This window comes from Balaenoptera physalus (genome assembly GCF_965194825.1).
Source record: "Balaenoptera physalus genome assembly, chromosome: 11".
NCBI classification, from domain to species: Eukaryota; Metazoa; Chordata; class Mammalia; order Artiodactyla; family Balaenopteridae; genus Balaenoptera; species Balaenoptera physalus.
The window spans coordinates 38,408,075-38,426,763 of record NC_138896.1 but is presented as its reverse complement, the minus strand read 5'-3'; the positions used below and the strand labels follow the sequence as shown (position 1 = coordinate 38,426,763).

The 18,689-nt window shown below is 42.4% G+C and overlaps 1 pseudogene across 1 annotated transcript; it reads right to left on the bottom strand.

Annotated features, from left to right (window-relative positions):
• Positions 1-256: 256 nt before the first annotated feature.
• On the bottom strand, positions 257-15,243 carry LOC309637688 (large ribosomal subunit protein eL39 pseudogene; annotated as a pseudogene). Its single transcript has one exon. The product of its transcript is annotated as a large ribosomal subunit protein eL39 pseudogene (transcript).
• Positions 15,244-18,689: the final 3,446 nt, after the last annotated feature.

The following is an 18,689-nucleotide window of genomic DNA, read 5'->3' as shown; positions in this document are numbered from 1 at the left end:
CATGGCAGTATATAATACTTTGCTGTTCTCTTTTCATCTAATTTACTAATCTAAATGGAGAGCAGACATATAGCAGGACCCTTATTAATTGACTTCTGGTTAATGGGAACACTGAAACAGAGTCATTCCCTTTGTATTTCCTATTCTATATTAACTCTGCCTTCTTATAATTTTTTTAATAAATTTATTTATTTATTTTGGGCTGTGTTGGGTCTTAGTTGCTGCACGCGGGCTTTCTCTAGTTGCGGCCAGCAGGGGCTACTCTTCTTTGCAGCGCACAGGCTTTTCCTTGCAGTGGTCTCTCTTGTTGCAGAGCATGGGCTCTAGGCACGTGGGCTCAGTAGTTGTGGCGCACGGGCTTAGTTGCTCTGCAGCACGTGGGATCTTCCCAGATCAGAGCTCGAACCTGTGTCCCCTGCATTGGCAGGCAGATTCTTAACCACTGAACCACCAGGGAAGTCTCTGCCTTCTTATAATTACAATATAATTCACCTAATCCAAGCTTCTCCGTTTTATAACAGATTTCTCTAAAAACTCTTGGAATGAACAGCCTTACAGGATACTAAGTTATTCTTCATTCCCATGGGACTTGACTTGGTCTGAATATTAGCACTTCTTTTGTCTTGCTCCTTTCCCCAGTTTCAGACCCATTAGCCTTTCCCTTCTCTTTAAACTTTGCTCTAAATTGTTCTTTGTCCCAAAGGAATCACCTGCTTCTCCTCCATCAAGCTAACCTGTGATTGCTTCACCAGCTGAAGCTCAGGCTCTTGGCAAAGACCACAGTCCTCTAGAGAACAGGCGTCTTACCCCCTGGCAGTGTGTGTCCAACCCACTGGGAGCCATGACAGCAATTGCCTCTGAATATTCCCTCCAGTTAAGGGAAGGAACTGTGCTTGGTGCCTGCTAGCCCTGGGCTTCTCAAACTTCAATGTGCAAACAAATCCCCTGGGATTCAGCTAAAATGCAGATTCTGATTCAGAAGGTCGGGGGCTGAGCTGAGATTCTGCATTTCAAAGAAGCTCCCAGGTTATTCTAATGCTGCTGGTCCACATACCTTGGAGTTACAAGCAATTTAAATGTATATCTAAGTGAAAAATATGAAGGGGAAAGTGCCCACAATCCAGCAGCTCTAGGTCTCCACCAGGGCAGAGACTGAGGCAAGTGAGGCACCTAGGGCACAGCATTCAAGGAGGCACTCAAGTTCAGGTGCGGCCCCTGCGCTTGCATGATCCTGAGAGTGTGTTTCCTTACATTGTGAGTCCTAACACCTCACTTGCCCACCCTAGTCCCAGCCCCAGCCCTGGTCACTACCAAGTAACATTTTGGTGGGTATCCCTTCAGAGTACTTTCTTACTTTTTTTAAAAACATTATTTTATGTTTTGTTTATTTTAGTGAACTCCATTTAGCAACTACATGGCCTCATCTGACTGAAAGTATCATCGTGGATAATAATGTTTATTTGGGAGTATGCTGAGTAGTACATTGAGATTCACAAATTTTGGTAGAATAAATTAACTGCCAAGAGGTTAGTAATTTTCCTTTTTCTTTATATCAGCTTCAGGTGTACAGATTACTTTCTAATACACAATAAACATATATGGGATCATACTGTATATGATTATACTGTATGTAATTATACCTACAATATTTCACATGCAGTATTGTACTCTTATTATCTGTCCATTTATATGTTATGATATTTTAAAATCCTCAAGCTCTGACAACTTAATCCCAATAAATTCATTTAATAATCCTTTTCCTCAGAAATGTGCATAGTTGGGACTTCCCTGGTGGTCCAGTGGTTAAGAATCCGCCTTCCAATGCAGGGGACACGGGTTCAATCCCTGGTCGGGGAACTAAGATCCCACATGCCGCGGGGCAACTAAGCCCATGTGCCGCAACTACTGAGCCTTTGTGCCACAACTAGAGAGCACACCTGGCACAACTACAGAGCCCACGTGCTCTGGAGCCCGCGCACTGCAACGAAGAGCCCAAGTGCCGCAACTAAGACCCGACATAGCCAAAAATAAATAAATAATAAATAAATATTAAAAAAAGAAATGTGCATAGTTGCACATTGTAAATTAACTATATTTCAATTTTAAAAAATGTGCATAGCTACCTTCTCTGAGTGGAAGAATTATGAGTGGTTATTATTTCTTTCTTATACTTTTCTGTACTTTCCAAATTTTCCATATTGGACCCACATAACTTTTAATTTAGTTTTTATTTTTATCAAAGTAATACACATATGGACTTGAAAAAGACCAAATGATCTACAAGATTTATAATGATAAACAGCAGTTCCTTGCCCACCCACTCCCACTGGAGTCAATCAGCAAGCAGCTGCTTTCAATGCTTTTATTTGTTTCTTCTCCTATTTATCTCCTTGTTTCTAAATAATATTGCTTTTTCTCAAATTTTCAATTTTAGATATTTTTTAACTTCCTCAGTGAAGATGAGGATTTGACTTACTTACACCACAACTTCCACATAACTTCTTCCACCACCGTTATTTTCCTTAAACCGATATTCAGCATTTATTCTCCAAAGAAGATATACAGAGGGCCAACAGGCACATGAAAAGATGCTCAACATTGCTAATTATTAGAGGAATGCAAATCAAAACTACAATGAGGTATCACCTCACACCAGGCAGAATGGCCATCATCAAAAAGTCTACAAAATAATAAATGCTGGAGAGGATGTGGAGAAAAGGGAACCCTCCTACAATGTTGGTAGGAATGTAAATTGGTGCAGCCATTATGGAGAACAGTATGGAGTTTCCTTAAAAAACTAAAAACAGAGTTACCACATGATCCTGCAATGCCACTCCTGGGCATATATCTGGAAAAGACAAAAACTATAATTCGAAAAGATGCCTGCATCCCAGTTGATAGCAGCACTGCTTACAATAGCCAAGACATGAAAGCAACCTAAGTGTCCATTGACAGATGAATAAATAAAGAAGATGTGGTAAATATATACAATGGAATATTACTCAGCCATAGAAAGGAAATAGTGCCATTTGAAGCAACATGGATGGACCTAGAGATTATCATACCAAGTGAAGTAAGTCAGACAGAGAAAGACAAATATATGATATCACTTACTTATACGTGGAATCTTAAAAAATGATACAAATGAACTTATTTACAAAACAGAAACAGACTCACAGACATAGAAAACAAATTTATGGTTACCAAAGAGGAAAGAGGAGGAATAAATTAGGAGCTTGGGATTAACAGATACACACTACTATATATAAAATAGATAAACAGCAAGGATCTACTGTGTAGCACAGGGAACTATATTCAATATCTTGTAATAACCTATAATGGAAAAGAATCTGAAAAAGAATATATATGTATTTCTTATATATATATGTAAAACTTTGCTGTATACCTGAAACTAACACATTGTTAATCAGCTATACTTCGGTAAAAAAATTTTTTTTAATTCAGTGTTTATAACTGAACCAAATGAGGCAGAATAATTACTGTCTTCTTTGCCACTTTTTGTTTTCTCTGGAGTTAACAATTGCTTCAATTTTTTCCCTTGCATAGTTTTATTTTAAAGTATCTATCACTGACTTATCTGCAAGCTCTCTGCCAAACTGGAAAGCTTGTATCAGATTATGGTCAAACAGCTCCATTTTTTTCTCTAGGGTCATCCTTCCTAGAGCCCTCTGTATTAATCAGGCTTCTCCAGAGAAAGAGAAGCAATAGGGTAAAGAGAGAAAGAGACAGGTTTGTTTTAAGGATTGTGGGGGCTGGCAAATTCTAAATCTGTAGGGCAGGCTGGAAACTCAGGCAAGAGGTGATGTTGTAGTCTTAAGTCTGAAATCCACAGGGTAGCCCAGTAGGCTGGAAACTCAGGCAGGATTTCTATGTCGTCATCTTGATGCAAAATTCCTTCTTCCTTTGGAAACCTCAGCCTTTGCCCATAAGGCTTTCAACTGACTGAATGAGACCCACCCACATTATGGAGGGTAATCTGCTTAACAGTCAAGTGATTATAAATGTTAATAATATTTAAAATATATGTTCACGGCAACATCTAGACTAGTGTTTGACCAAACTGGGCATCATAGCCTAGCCAAACTGACACATAAAATTAACCATCACACCCTCCATTATCCTAAGTAATCTCTCTCCCATCACGTTTATTTTTTTTCTCTTTGGTGTTTCCTTCCCACTTAATTTCATGGCCTTCTCTTTAAATTTCAACCATAGCAACAGTTAATACTTCCCAGGCAAATTAAGACAACCCATCAAAGAACTGATGCTAAGGTAGACGGAGTGGGCAGGAGAGTCAGTGGGTACCTCCTCCACCCCCATCCAGCTGCCTTCTCATCTCATGTCTTTCTCACTGACCCAGGAGAGCACGAGGGGACAGCATATACTATGGGGTAACTGCCAATAACGAAGGCTGGTCAGGAGAAAAAGAATTTATTTGCAGCAGCAATTCTTCAGGGAAGCATTAGTATAATCAGCTGGCCCTGCAATAGTCACCTGACTGGTCATTTTTATCTTAATGCTTAGGCCACAAACCTGAAAACTCAAAGAAAGCGCTAAACGTAAAAGTAGCTTTTCATATTGTTTCTTGATTTCAGACTTACAGACATGCCAACACATAGTACAATGATAGTTTTGATCATATGATTTTGCCTGCTTAGAGTCTTTCTTTAAATTAAATGCTTAATGATGAGGCCAAAATAATTGAGAAGTCTTAAGAAATACAGATTTTAAATTAATTTTTTCCAAGTGACTCTGCGTGTGTGTGTGTGTGTGTGTGTGTCTGTGTGTGTGTGCCATGATGAGTCAATGTTTCTTTGGGAATTGAGGGTGGAAAATCTCAAAAACAAATGCAGGATGTGAAGCGGGGCAGGTCTAGCACCCAAATAATGTATAAACTTTTCCTACCTGCCTGTTTGGGAGTGAAAACATTAGGAGGGAGGGAATTAAACAAACCTTTTGCAGCAAGGAGAGAAAGAGAACTATAATTTCTGAACAAAAAGAGTGACAGAAACAAATTTCCCAAAGCAAAAATAAATCTGACCTCATTGTGCTTAGACAGGAAATTTCCCGTAAAACAAGGGAGTTTCTGAGGCTCCCACTGTTGAAAGGTTTTTTTTCAATTGGTGGGGTGGAGAGCTGCATGAATCACAAGATTCTCAGGCTCCTTTAGGAATGTGTTCAATCTTCCCATGTTTGCAGAAGCCCCAGAACTGTCCTAACTGCCAAATGATAGCTGATCTCATGTATTCCCTAAAAACAGAGGTATGCGAATCCCACTTGTTCTAAGTAAAAGGTAATAGGACACACTAAAGTGTTCCATATGCATAAGTTTGGAAAATGCTAGGTTAAGTAAAATTAAGTGTTTCTTTTTTTCACTTTTTTTTTTTTTTTTGGCTGCGCCACCAGCTTGCAGGATCTCAGTTCCCCAACCAGGGAGTGAACCCGGCCACGGCAGTGAAAATGCCAAGTCCTAACACGTGGACCGCCAGGGAATTCCCTATTTGAGTTTCTTTATTGCAGGATTTCTTAGGTCCTTTAATACCATTGTGATTCTCCATTGGGAACGTTTATTGTACAGGATACCCCAAATTCATTTGAGATGTTTCATGGAGCACTAATTAACATTTCCCTAAACTAGTGCTCTGAAGAACACAGATCTAAATAGTCATCATCAGGGTGCGTGTGTGTGTGTGTGTGTGTGTGTGTGTGTGTGTGTGTGTGTGTGTGTGTGTGTGTGTGTGTGGTCGTAGGAGACAAGGGCCAAGAAGATCACTTGCTAGTTCTTGTTGTAACTTCAGGTCAAAGGAGCAAAAGGTGACCCAACAGTCCATAGCCATTTCCTGGCCTTGAAAAATGATCTCATAAATTCCCCTTTAGTTCTAAATTGCTAACAACTGTTTCAGACTCCAGTCATATGAGAGAACCTAGAGATCACTTCGTCTAATCCTTCCATTTTACAGATGTGAAAACCGGCCTAAGGAGAGGAATTAAGTTGCCCGGAGTCACAGGTGAATTAAATTGCAAAGTTCGGTTAGACCCAGCTTACCTGTCTTCCTGTCCATTGATCTTTGTCCTGCTCTGTGGTGCCTCTTCATATGACTGAATCCACAAACTAGCAAGGGGCTGTTACTGCATGATTTTGACAAATCTGTCTATAATCAAAAACAAGATCTAAGGCCAGCTAATGGCCCATGTTATCTCAAACAAATCTCAATATGACAAAATAACTCCAACTGTCATGGGCATTTGAAGCAGCAGGATTTGACCTGTGGTTTCAACACCAGATTCTTAATTTATTTCTGAGCCCATAGCCTCATAGTGTCTTCCTTGAAAACTGAATTGTAACTCATGTAGATGTCAATGGTCCATCTCTCTTTTAAATAGGTTTGTATTGTTCAAAAAAATAGTTCAAGGATTATAAAAGGTTCAAAGTGAAAAACCTCATACCTATCCCTGTCTCCCACCCTCCCATTTCTCACCTTCCCTCTCCATATATTAGCCATTGGTATTAGTGTTTTGTGTATCCTTTCTTCATATCTTCATGCAGACATGGATAGAGAGACTTTTTTTTTCTCCCTTATGCCACAAAATGGCATTATCTCTTTGTTAGGCACAACTCTTCCCCTTTAGCCTTAGTCTCCTCATTTAGAAAAAAGAGGATTGGGGCTTCCCTGGTGGCACAGTGGTTAAGAATTCTCCTGCCAATGCAGGGGACATGGGTCGGAACCCTGGTCCGGGAAGATCCTACAGGCCTCGGAGCAACTAAGCCCATGCGCCACAACTACTGAGCCTGCGCTCTAGAGCCCGTGAGCCACAACTACTGAGCCCATGTGCCACAATTACTGAAGCCCACGCACCTAGAGCCCGCGATCTACAACAAGAAAAGCCACCGCAATGAGAAGCCCACACACTGCAACTAGAGAAAGCCCGTGCACAGCAACAAAGACCCAACGCAGCCAAAAATAAATAAGTAAATGTATTTAAAAAAAAAAAAATCCCACTTGGTCATGGTATATAATCCTTTAAAAAAAAAAAAGAAAGAAAAAAAGAAAGAAGAGGATTGTACCAACTCTCTCCAGGGTCCCTTCTCTCTGACATTTTCAGACGCTGGGAATGCTTCTGAGCATTGACACTTGACAATGTTTGGCCTTTTGGAAAGTCACACTTGTACGGCTGGTTTTGTTGGTGACCTCAAATTTAGAGCACACAGGGTGTGGCTTGCAGACTCTGGTATTTCATGCTTTAAGAAAATCCAGTACAAATGTCAACATTTCCAAAGCAAATTAGGGAATGACAGTTTGTATTACAAACAAAACTTGCATAATGATTCACCAAAGGCATCTTTTATGTATTTACATATATTTATTTATTAGATAAATAATACTTGGTACAACATTCGAAAGAGTGTACAATGCGAACTCTCTGCCTTGATCCCAGGTCACTGAGCTCTCCTCCCCATGGGCCACCTTTGTCACCAGTTTCCTGTTTTCTTCCGTATTCTTTGTATATGCAGACATATCCGTATAGATCCTTTTCTGAGAAGAGCACTCTAAACGCATGGCTTTGCACTTTGTACTTTTCACTGAAAAAGATATCTTGGAAATCCTTGCACATCGGGACAAGTAGAACTGCCTCATTCTTTTTTTAAGGGTTGTATAATTTTCAGTGATGGATATACCAAAATAAATTAATCTAAAAGGGGTCGTTAGGGAATTTCCTGGCAGTCCAGTGGTTAGGACTTGGCACTTTCATTGCCGGGGCCCAGGTTCAACCCCTGGTGGAGGAACTAAGATCCTGTAATAATAATATAATAATAATAATAATGATGATGATGAAAGGGGTCATTCTTTTTTAACAGTGAACTCCATTTGTCCATGGATAATCTGATTTAATCCCTAAAGTCCTGTTTTCAGTTGCACTCCGTTATAGGAACGAGATTCTCTCAGGGTGCTTCCATTTCTGTGCAAACAGAGCAGGCATCAGTGCCTACGGACGAACTTGTGCCAAACAGAAGCTCACAGTTTTCACCTCCTAAATCTTTTTTTTTTTTCCAACCAAAGGTCTCACATATTTATTTCTGAGACAACCTACTAGTGCAGAAACATAGAAACAAAGAGAAAAATCATTTTCCCAATAAAACACATCCAGCTATCCAGATAGTGATGTTTTCAGAGTGATATGGTAAGAAGCAAGTGACTTGATACAGAGTACATATGTGTGCCATCTCATGTGCGATTCCTTATAGAGCCAGCTTGATTCTTCTCCAACGTCTCCTCTTGGAGTTATATCTGATTTTATTACCAGTTTTCATCCGAATCCACTGGGGAATGGGACGATTCTGCTTTTGTTTCTTAGCCAGGAATTGCTTGATCCTGAAAGTCTTGTGAGAAGACATGGTGAAGAACAGCGTCCTTACCTCCTAAATCTTAAAGTTGAATTTCAGACTGCTTCAAGATCCTCAAAGCTTTATCTCTCTCTCTCTCTTTTTTTTTTTTTTTTTTTGGCTGTGCCACTTGGCTTGCAGGATCTTAGTTCCCTGACCAGGAATTGAACCCAGGCCCCACTGCAGTGGAAGCGCAGAGTCCTAACCACTGGACTGCCAGGGAACTCCCCTCAAAGCTTAATCTTCCTAATTTTTAGAATAAGTTTTTCCCTCTCCTAATTTTTACAATAAGCTCCTTTTTCTCTCTCTCTCCACCTGCTCCTCATTACTGAAGCTGAACAAACTAATGTAGCATTTTTATTTAAGCACCGAGCTTTTGACACCTGCCTCATTCTCTGAGGCTCTGGTGACCACTAGCAGCTCTTAGCCCGGGCAGTCCCCAGCTCTGCCCTCATAACAAGAAAACTTCTCTACAGTCATACTCACTCAGTTAATATATGATTGATTGGTTGGTTGAATGACATAATCCGGCACTATATACTCAATAAATAGTAGGTATTATGATTATATCCTCTATTTTTTTTGTGTGCCCCAACTCAAAGAAAGAAGACATGACATCCATGAATATTTTATAATCCTAATCCTAGTTGACCTCTTATTTCACTTCAAATACTCACTTCTCTTAGTTCTGTGACATGACATTCTCCTGCTTTTCTTCCTACCTTCTGAGTTTCCTTTGCTGATTCTTCTTCCTCTACTGGGCCTTTCCCCCAAGTTTGGCAGTTTGTCCTCTTCTTTCTCGCTGAGGCATGTCAATGACTCCTGGGACTCCAGAGACAAACACTGTGTTCTGATGAACCCCAGATGGATGTTTTCAGCCCATATCCCTCTCTGAGCTCCAGACCCATGAATCCAACTGCCTCCCTGTCATCTCTTCCTGAACTGACTGAGATGAAGCCTCTGCCACCTAGAGGAATGAGAGCTCAAAACAGAAATAAAGGTACTGGGATGTAAGGTTTTGCTGGCACGTCTGGAATTTGTACCGACTCTACTAGCTATTTCGGATCTCTTCTATCTTTTTCAATTCTTTGATTTTACTAACCCTTCCCATCCACTGACCCACCCCAATTAGCAGATCCTATCTCCTCCCGCTTCACAGAGGCCATTAGACAGCTCCCTCACCTCTGCCACCAAATCTACGATTTCTCCAGCCTTTTCTCCTCTTATTTAGGCCAATTTCCTACCTGAGCTTTGGCTCGTGTCACTTCCTAGTTCCCCAGGGGTCTTTTGCTAATGAGAGTCTCCCCTCTCCATCCTCTTTTCTTTACCTGCTCTCTACTTGCTGCTTCCTATCAATGTTTACAGATGTTCAAAGGTTCCCCAACCTAAAAGCCTCTTCCTTTGACTCCCTATCCAGCTCCTACTACTGCCCTTTACCATTCCCTTCACAGCCAAATTTCATGAAAATTTGTCTGTTTATTTCTACCATCTTTATTTCTACACCTCCCACATCTCAGCCTCCTGCAATTTTTTTTTCTTCCCACAATCTGCTGAAACTATTCTTGACAAAGTCAACACACTGTCTTCCGTATTCTTTAATCCAACGGCCCTCATGTTGCTTTGACTTTTCTGCAGCATCTGCTGCTATTGAGCAATCCCTTCTTCTCCTTTCCTTGCTCTTTTCCTCACGACACTATTTCATAAGTGGTTCTGGGTGGCTCACTGGGTAATTGCCAGCTCAGGGACTGTATTTTCTTTCTACCTTCACAAACACCTCGTTATCTCTATCTCACCCTTCGGGTCTCAGCTCAGGGTGCCCTTCCCTCTCTGCAAAGACCAGTCCACACGGCTTCCTGTGCTTTGCCTGACTAGCAATTATCACAGATTACAATTAGATGTGTAGGGTCACTCTACACCCCCAGATTTTCCTCTGAGTCATATCTAATTTCCAGGGACACTGGTGGTGACAGGACACGGGGGAGAGTGGCTTTCTGCTCCTGAATATCACCTGTTATGCTGGCCAAGCTGAAATGTACCGAGAGGTCACAGTCCTCATGAATGCTAATTTAAAGGGATCTGAATGCTTCCCTTCATCCTCCTCACATATTTACATTTTTTTCCCTATGTTTTTCCAGACTTTGTCCAAAGTGATCATTAGGAATGATTAAAGCAGCAGTCTCTGAGGGTGGCCTGATAGTGGCCACACAGCCTCTTTGTATGAAATTTTGCCTAGCAACCACTGAAGACACAAAAACAGTTATCAGGGCACTCCTCTCATCCTGGTTCCTAACTCCACCCCAGAAGGCCTGGTCCAGTTATGGGGGCACAGCACCGGGCCTTGTGTGGAATGCACAAGCTCCCCAGCCACACTCTCCTCTAGTCTGGGAACATTGATCTCATCTAGAGGTCCAGTAGACCCTTGCAAACCTTCAGTGTTGTCTCTGTACATGAGTCCTTTCTGCTTCCCAAAGCCAGAAAAAGACTCCTCTTTCAGCTGGGTCCACCCTTCCCTGAGTTGAGACAACAAAAATTTAGTTCACCGAATGGGGGTAAAGGCCATGGAGAAAAGAAAATCCTGTGGACAAAAGCCACCAGTTAATATTCCAAAGTAGCCTCCTGACATAGTACTGCGGATCAGAATAGAGGGAAATAGGGGTTTGGAGGCAATAGATGAATCCAGAAGTGCCTGATGCCCTTAGTAGATAAATAGATATGCCAGAAGGAAAGAAATCGTTTTGCCAGTGAGTAGAAAAAGAAGGGCTGTTTCATTTTCAGCTTTACACAGAGGAATTTCTGGGGAAAAATGGGAAGAGTTTGTGATTGCTGAATTGCAAAGGGTATGAGTCATTTGTAAATATTAAGAAAAATAAAACATGTGCTTATGCCTAAATGTAGCTAGCAAGAAACAATAATCACCCACGTATCTCCCCTTAATTATCAAATTAACCTAATTACTTCCTACCATCTTTTGACCCTTCTCTTCCCACACATCCCCACTTATTATTTTTTACCTAAATGACACAACAGTCACCCGAAACAAAAAACCCACAGATAACCAAGAGAAGCCACACGTTTGAGAAAGACTCCCGTTATATTTTCATGTCACTCTATATTAACATACCTCCTTCTTTTAGAATCTCAAACTCTGAGAGGAGAATATAAGATGTAAGTGGAAGGCAAAGTGACCTCATGCGTTTCTGCAAATACTGTTTGTTCTCCAAGGGGCAGGAAGCCGACTCCAGAGGCCTCTTGCTTTTTGATAATCCCTCAGGACACAGCAGAACAACAAGCATAAAATGTCTGAATACAGGTGACTAAAACTTGACTCTACCAGGATGGAGTTTGTCCAGCTGCCTCCTCTCTCAACGCCAAAATGCACCTTGAAATCTGCCCCTTTTTGGTTTATTGAGAAAGATCTTAAACAGTTAAATATTTTTTCTTCTTATTGACAACCACACAGTGGAAATCTGGCCTTTGGGGGCCCCTGCAGCTGACTTTCTCCCATGACACTCTCTCTATATCTGCCTTTGTTTTTGAATGCTCTGCTTTCTTATTCTCACTTATACTTCTCTTTGGAGAGAGAGCTTTGGAGAAACCAAAATAATTGGACTCCAGGGAGAGCTGAGTTGCAGAGCTGAGGTGTAAATGAACTGACAAAATACTTTTTCTCCATATCGTGTTTTTATTTCAAAACCTTGCTTAAAAACTGGTTTATAATTGAAGTATTCTATTTTTTAATTATTATTATTGCTATTAACAATTACTTATTGAGTACCTAATTAGTGAACATTGTACTAGGCTCTTCAGCTAGGTTCTTTCAGCTGATCGTCTGGCATCCATGAGAAATAGGAATTGCTACACCTATTTCAGAGATTAGAAAACGGAGTGTCAGAAAGAAAGGACTAGGGACTTCCCTGGTGGCACAGTGATTAAGAATCTGCCTGCCAGTGCAGGGGACACAGGTTCGAGCCCTGGTCCGGGAAGATCCCACGTGCCACAGAGCAACTAAGCCCGTGCGTCACAACTACTGAGCCTGTGCTCTAGAGCCCACGAGCCACAACTACTGAGCCTGTGTGCCACAACTACTGAAGCCCACACGCCTAGAGCCCATGCTCCGCAACAAGAGAAGCCACCACACCACAATGAAGAGTAGCCCCCGCTTACCGCAACTAGAGAAAGCCCGCGCACAGCAACGAAGACCCAATGCAGCCAAAAAATAAATAAATTTTAAAAAAATTTTTTAAAAAGAAATAAAGAGCTAATAAAGGGCAGACAGAGGCAAATAAGCAGAAAGCTAAGGAAGCTTAAGCCACAGGGCCCTCTCTTACATGGGCCCCTTTCAAGGCCCGGCACTTAATTCTGAATACATGAGTTCCTCTATTCTTCTCCTTAAGAAGAGCTTTCAAAATTGCATAAAGCTTCAGTTCCCACAAAGTCTGGATCTGTCCCTGGTGTGGAGCCAGTATGTGAACCCAGAATTACCTGACTTGGAAGTCTATGCTCTTCACACAGAACTATTGTTCACTGTAAAATATGAGTCAGAAAATATAACTTCTGCTCCCTAAATCTGCTGTAACCTTGAACACTCCAATAATCTTAATAGAGCACTCTGTTCAAATACCACTTGAATCACTCCTTTGGAGAATCAGAGACATCTATCAGCAGATACTCACTTACCACCATGTGGCAGGTGGGATGAGAGAGGCCCTGTAAGAGAGTAGTTCAAAGGACTGTCTTTGAAGCTGGTTCCCTGGGTTAGAATCCTGGTTCTCCCACTTTATCCCTACCTGTGTGTGCTTAGGCAAGTTATTTAACCTCTCTGTGCCAGAATTTCCTCTTCTGAAAAATGGGTACAATAACAGTTTCTACCTCATAGGAGTTTGTGTGTGTCTGTTTGTACATATATTAAACGAATTAAAAGGGTTTTTCAAACTGCAGGTCAAGACTCATCAGTGGGTCAGGAAATCAACTTAATGGGTTAACTGCATTTTTTAAAAAAATGAAATAGAATCAGAATACAATCTAACAGAAGATATCAGAATGCATTACACACAGTCAGGGTAGGTAATTATTTTCTGAAATCTTTGGTTTCCATTGTGTATGTATGAGTGTGCTGCATTGCTTTGTAAAATGTATTTCTCATGGTGAGTCACCACCCAAAAGTTTTGAAAACCTGAGTGAATACAGGCAAAGAAATTAGAAGTATACGAGGCGGGCTTCCCTGGTGGCGCAGTGGTTGAGAATCCGCCTGCCAATGCAGGGGACATGGGTTCAAGCCCTGGTCCAGGAAGATCCCACATGCCACAGAGCAACTAAGCCCATGCGCCACAACTACTGAGCCTGTGCTCTAGAGCCCACGAGCCACAACCACTGAGCCCGCGTGCTGCAACTACTGAAGCCCGCGTACCTAGAGCCTGTGCTCTGCAACAAGAGAAGCCACCACAATGAGAAGCCCGCACACCACAACGAAGAGTAGCCCCTGCTCGCTGCAATTAGAGAAAGCCCGTGCACAGCAATGAAGACCCAACACAGCCAAAAAAAGTAAATAAATAAAATAAATTAATTAAAAAAAAAAAAAAGAAGTATACAAGGCTTCAAGGCCTGGGAATAGTTCTCTATGCCTCTCAGTTCTGTCATCAGGATTTGAAGCTCCATCCTCTGAGCCATCCTTCCTTTTTCATGAAAGGTACACATGTTTACAGCTAAGTAGTTTTATCAGCCTGCTTCCTGTCTGTAGAATTTTGGGGGTACAACTTCTTTCATTTTATCTTCTTTTTGTCACTTTCAGTTCAAGCTGTCAATGTTTCTGCTGGTATAAAATTCTCAAGAGTCTTGTAGGCCTCCTGTGCATGTCATGGGAATTCACTCCAGTAGACACGAGGCTCTTCCTCTTACCTTTCCTGGATAATTTCATCTCTATTTTTTTCTTTTGTTGAGATGGCTGATGGGATCTGTGAGGAGTCACACCCTTAATCTCTTCAAAGAGCCTTTTTGGTCTACTACAAAGAAAGCTGCTGTGAACATTCATGTATAAGTCTTTGTATGGACATATGCTTTCACTTCTCTTAGGTAACTATCCTGGAGTGAAATGGCTGAGTCATGTGGTGGGTATATGTTTAATATCTTTTTCTTTAAATTAATTAATTTATTTTTTGGCTGCGTTGGGTCTTCCTTGCTGTGTGCGGGCTTTCTCTAGGTGCGGCAAGCAAGGGCCACTCTTCGTTGTGGTGTGCAGGCCTCTCGTTGCGGTGGCTTCTCTTGTTGCGGAGCATGGGTTATCGAGAGCACGGGCTTCAGTAGTTGCGGTGCGTGGGCTCAGTAGTTGTGGCTTGCAGGCTCGGTAGTTGTGGTGCACGGGCTTAGTTGCTCTGCGGCATGTGGGATCTTCCCGGACCAGGGCTCGAACCCTTGTCCCCCTGCATTGCCAGGCCGATTCTTAACCACTGCGCCACCAGGGAAGTCCCTGTTTAACTTTTAAAGAAATCGCTAAACTGTTTTCCAAAGTGGTTGTACATTTTACATTCCCACCAGCATTGTATGAGAGTTCCAACTACTTCATATCCTCACCAACATTTAGTGTGGACAGGCTTTTTAATTTTAACCATTCTAACGGGGGGATTACCTAATGATTTTAACAGCAGTTGACAATACTTGCTTGAATCAAATTCATTAGAGCTTGCAAAATGCTGATTTATTATTTCTACATTGATTAGCTGGCATTCTTCAGTAAAATAGACCTTTCTCTCATAAACTGAGATTACGTAGTTACCCTAAATATAGTGCCCATTAGAAAGGAGGTTAAATGTTTAATTCCTTCCCTTTAATTGCCAGTTTTCAAAACAAAGAGTTATTTTAATCCTTACATACCTTTTTGATTCAAGTAGGTCATTCTTGTTTTCCCGTTTTGCAATATGAAAGATATGACTATGAGACTCAAAAGGGCTTAAGGAAATTGCTTAAGGTCTCAATCTCAGCCAACAATCAAAAATCCTGATAAGAGTTTGTTTCTAAAATAAAAGTCTTGGTTGCCAAGGTACTTTGAAGACTCGTCACAGTATGCCTGTACTGGGCGCCTGCTTCCTAGTAACGTGCTCAGATTTACTGAGAAACATCTCATCTCCCCGCCATTAACTCCTTCCCTGACAGCAGGGTCATTACCCTGAGTGTCTCACAGGCTGTCGTGCTGCCCTTCCCAGCACCTGCTGGCGTGAGGCGGAAGTTGAACACTGTGGCGCAACAGGCCTGGAGTACTTTCCTTTGCCAGGAAAGACCCTTCACTGACTTCTGTCTGAGCAGGCTGCTTTTCTTTCAGAAATTAGAATTAATTAGGGCTGACCTCCTGGGCTCTTTTCCGATAAAGGATGGGGCAGAAAGTAGCAAGTGGCAGAAAAGCCAGGAATCTGAAAGTGGGTTTAGATGGTGGAGTCAGTAAGGGACACAGAAGCTAAGGGGTAGATGGAGTGATTGACGTTCAGCTGGAAGGCTCTGGAACAGAGGTAGCAGTTGCTAAAATGTTCAAATACATCTGTGTTCTTCTGTAAATAGCTGCTGCTCTGAGAACTCCCCACCCAAACGCCAGTGCCTGTCTTCCTCCCACCCTGGCACTCAGTCTCTTCTCTCATCACCCTCCCATGACTGTTTTGATTAGCTAGGGTCCAGGCTGAACTATGGTTAAATATTTTGAATAACTGCCCTGGGTGTGGACACAAAATGGATTGGAATTCTCACTGGTGTGACCTGGCACCTATACTCTAACTTGAACACGAACATGGTGTTGTCAACCACTGTTGAGACAGCCTAGATCTGCCTACCCTTGGGGTCATGCACTCATGGGTACTGGGTTGTGAGGTCACATGTATTTCTTACTCTTGGGATCAAAAGTTTGAAAAACCCAAACTAGGGCATACCAGGCAAAGGAGGCTGAATGCAGAGGTACACAGCTTGTTTCTGGAAAGGAAAGACAAGCTGACTAGGCGGTAGGCCAGGCCGGAATGAAGGCTGTGCGACTCACGGTCAATCAACAGTGGCCGGGAAGCAGTGAGAGTCAGATGTGGGGCACAGGATGGAAAGATAGTGAATTGGAGGTCTGAAGTACATTGGGGATAAAAGAAAGAAGCATGTGTATTGGATGTATGGTTCAGGCATGAAGGAATAATCACCCCACCAAAGATAAAGCAAAAAACTTAAGTCCTGAAAGTAGAGGAGGTTCCTCATGGACAGACACATACAGGGAGCCAGGAAGAGACCAGGAAGGAATTCTAAGGGCTCCCTGCATTAGTAGGCAGTGGAGAAAGAAGCACTCTGAAGGGCACTGAGAAGGAGGAACCAGAGAGCTGGGAACTTGCAAAACTGGGAGGAGACAGAAATGCAAGAGTAAGGGCTTAACAGGCTGAAATATAATAGGTCAAGTAAGATAAAGGCCTCCAGATCCCTGGGGTGCCTCAGAAGTAGAACGGGCCTATGATTAGTATCCTGACTGCAGGGGCAAGCCTGGCTTGGTAATTCTGAACTCTGGGACCTTGGGCAAGTGACTTAAATTCTTGTGACTCAGTTTTTTCACCTATAAAATGGAGATAATAATTCCCTGGCAGTCCAGTGGTTAGGACTCAATGCTTTCACTGCCTTGGCCCGGATTCATTCCCTGGTCAGGGAACTAAGATCCCTCAAGCCATGCGGTGCAGCCAAGAAAAAAAAAGAAAACATAAAATGGATATAATAAGAACATCTACCTCAGAGAGTTTCAAAAATTAGATGAGAGAGAGAGAGAGAGAGATCCTCTCTGAACCGGGTTTAAAATGTTATTCATGCAACATATAAGCATATGCTAAATTATGATAACTATGGTACCAGCTACCTAAAATTTTTTATACTTTCTGGGCTTGAGTTTCCTTGCATTGGTGTATAAACTCTAGAAACTCAGGAAAGAGGAAAGAAAGAAAGACAGCCATGAAGGAGCTGAATAAAGACAAATCTCTTTCTAATCACAGAATTAAGCACACATTAAATGGGGAATTTCCTGGCGGTTCAGTGGTTAGGACTCGGCGCTTCCACTGCTGTGGCCCAAGTTCAATCCCTGGTCAGGGAACTAAGATCCCACAAGCTGTGCAGTGTGGCCAAAAAAAAAAATAATAATAATCACACATTAGAAATTGTGACATTGGCACCTCCACTCTGCCCTCTTCAGTTGCTTTTTGTAGTTGTTTTTGAGACTAAACTTGCTTCCTTGTATTTGTGACTTTCAGAGCACAAGCCAGGGTCACTAAAATAAAGATTTCTCACCCCTTAGCTGCACAAGCAATACTTTTATTCTGGCCTGGATCCTTTTCCAGACTTCTTTGTGGGCCCGAGAACCAAATAAGGTAATACACTGAGGCAGGCATGGAAGTTCAGGCGCCACCGAGGGGGGAAGAGGGTGGAGCTGAAATCAGAAAAGGAGTCTCAGGAACTGAGCTGACTCAGGGGGCCGGGCACAGCGAGGAAGGACCACTGTTCACGTGACACTTTGTTCCTTAGGGTTCCCGGAGGAACGTGGGGAGCTGAAAAAACACACACACACCCAGAGACGTCAAAGGCAGTCTTTCCAAATGGCTAAAATTTCTGAGCATTACTGCTTTCCACTCAAGTTATCACCAGGCTTCAGAGCCAGACTTGAGGTTTGAATCCCATCTCCATCCCTTACAAGCTGTGTGACCTCGGGCAACTTACTTAACCTCTCTGTACCCCAGTTTCCACTTACTTTAAATGCTACAATAGGGCTTCCCTGGTGGCACAGTGGTTAAGCATCCGCCTGCCAATGCAGGGGACACAGGTTCGATCCCTGGTCTGGGAAGATCCCACATGCCACGGAGCAACTAAGCCCGTGCGCCACAACTACTGAGCCTGCGCTGTAGAGCCTGCGAGCCACAACTACTGAGCCCGTGTGCCACAACTACTGAAGCCTGCGTGCCTAGAGCCCGTGCTCTGCAACAGGAGAAGCCACTGCAGTGATAAAGTCCACCTGCCGCGAGGAAGAGTAGCCCCCGTTCGCTGCAACAGAGAAAGCCCGCGCGCAGCAATGAAGACCCAACGCAGGCAAAAATAAATAAATAAATAAATAAAATTTATAATAAATAAATAAATAAATGGTACAATAGGGAAATTCCCTGGCGGTCCAGTGGTTAAGACTCACGCTTCCACTGCAGGGGGTGCGGGTTTGATCCCTGGTCAGGGCACAACCCTCATGCCACACGGTGCGGCCAAAAAAAAAAATCTAAATGCTACAATTACATTTTATAAATCCGGTAAA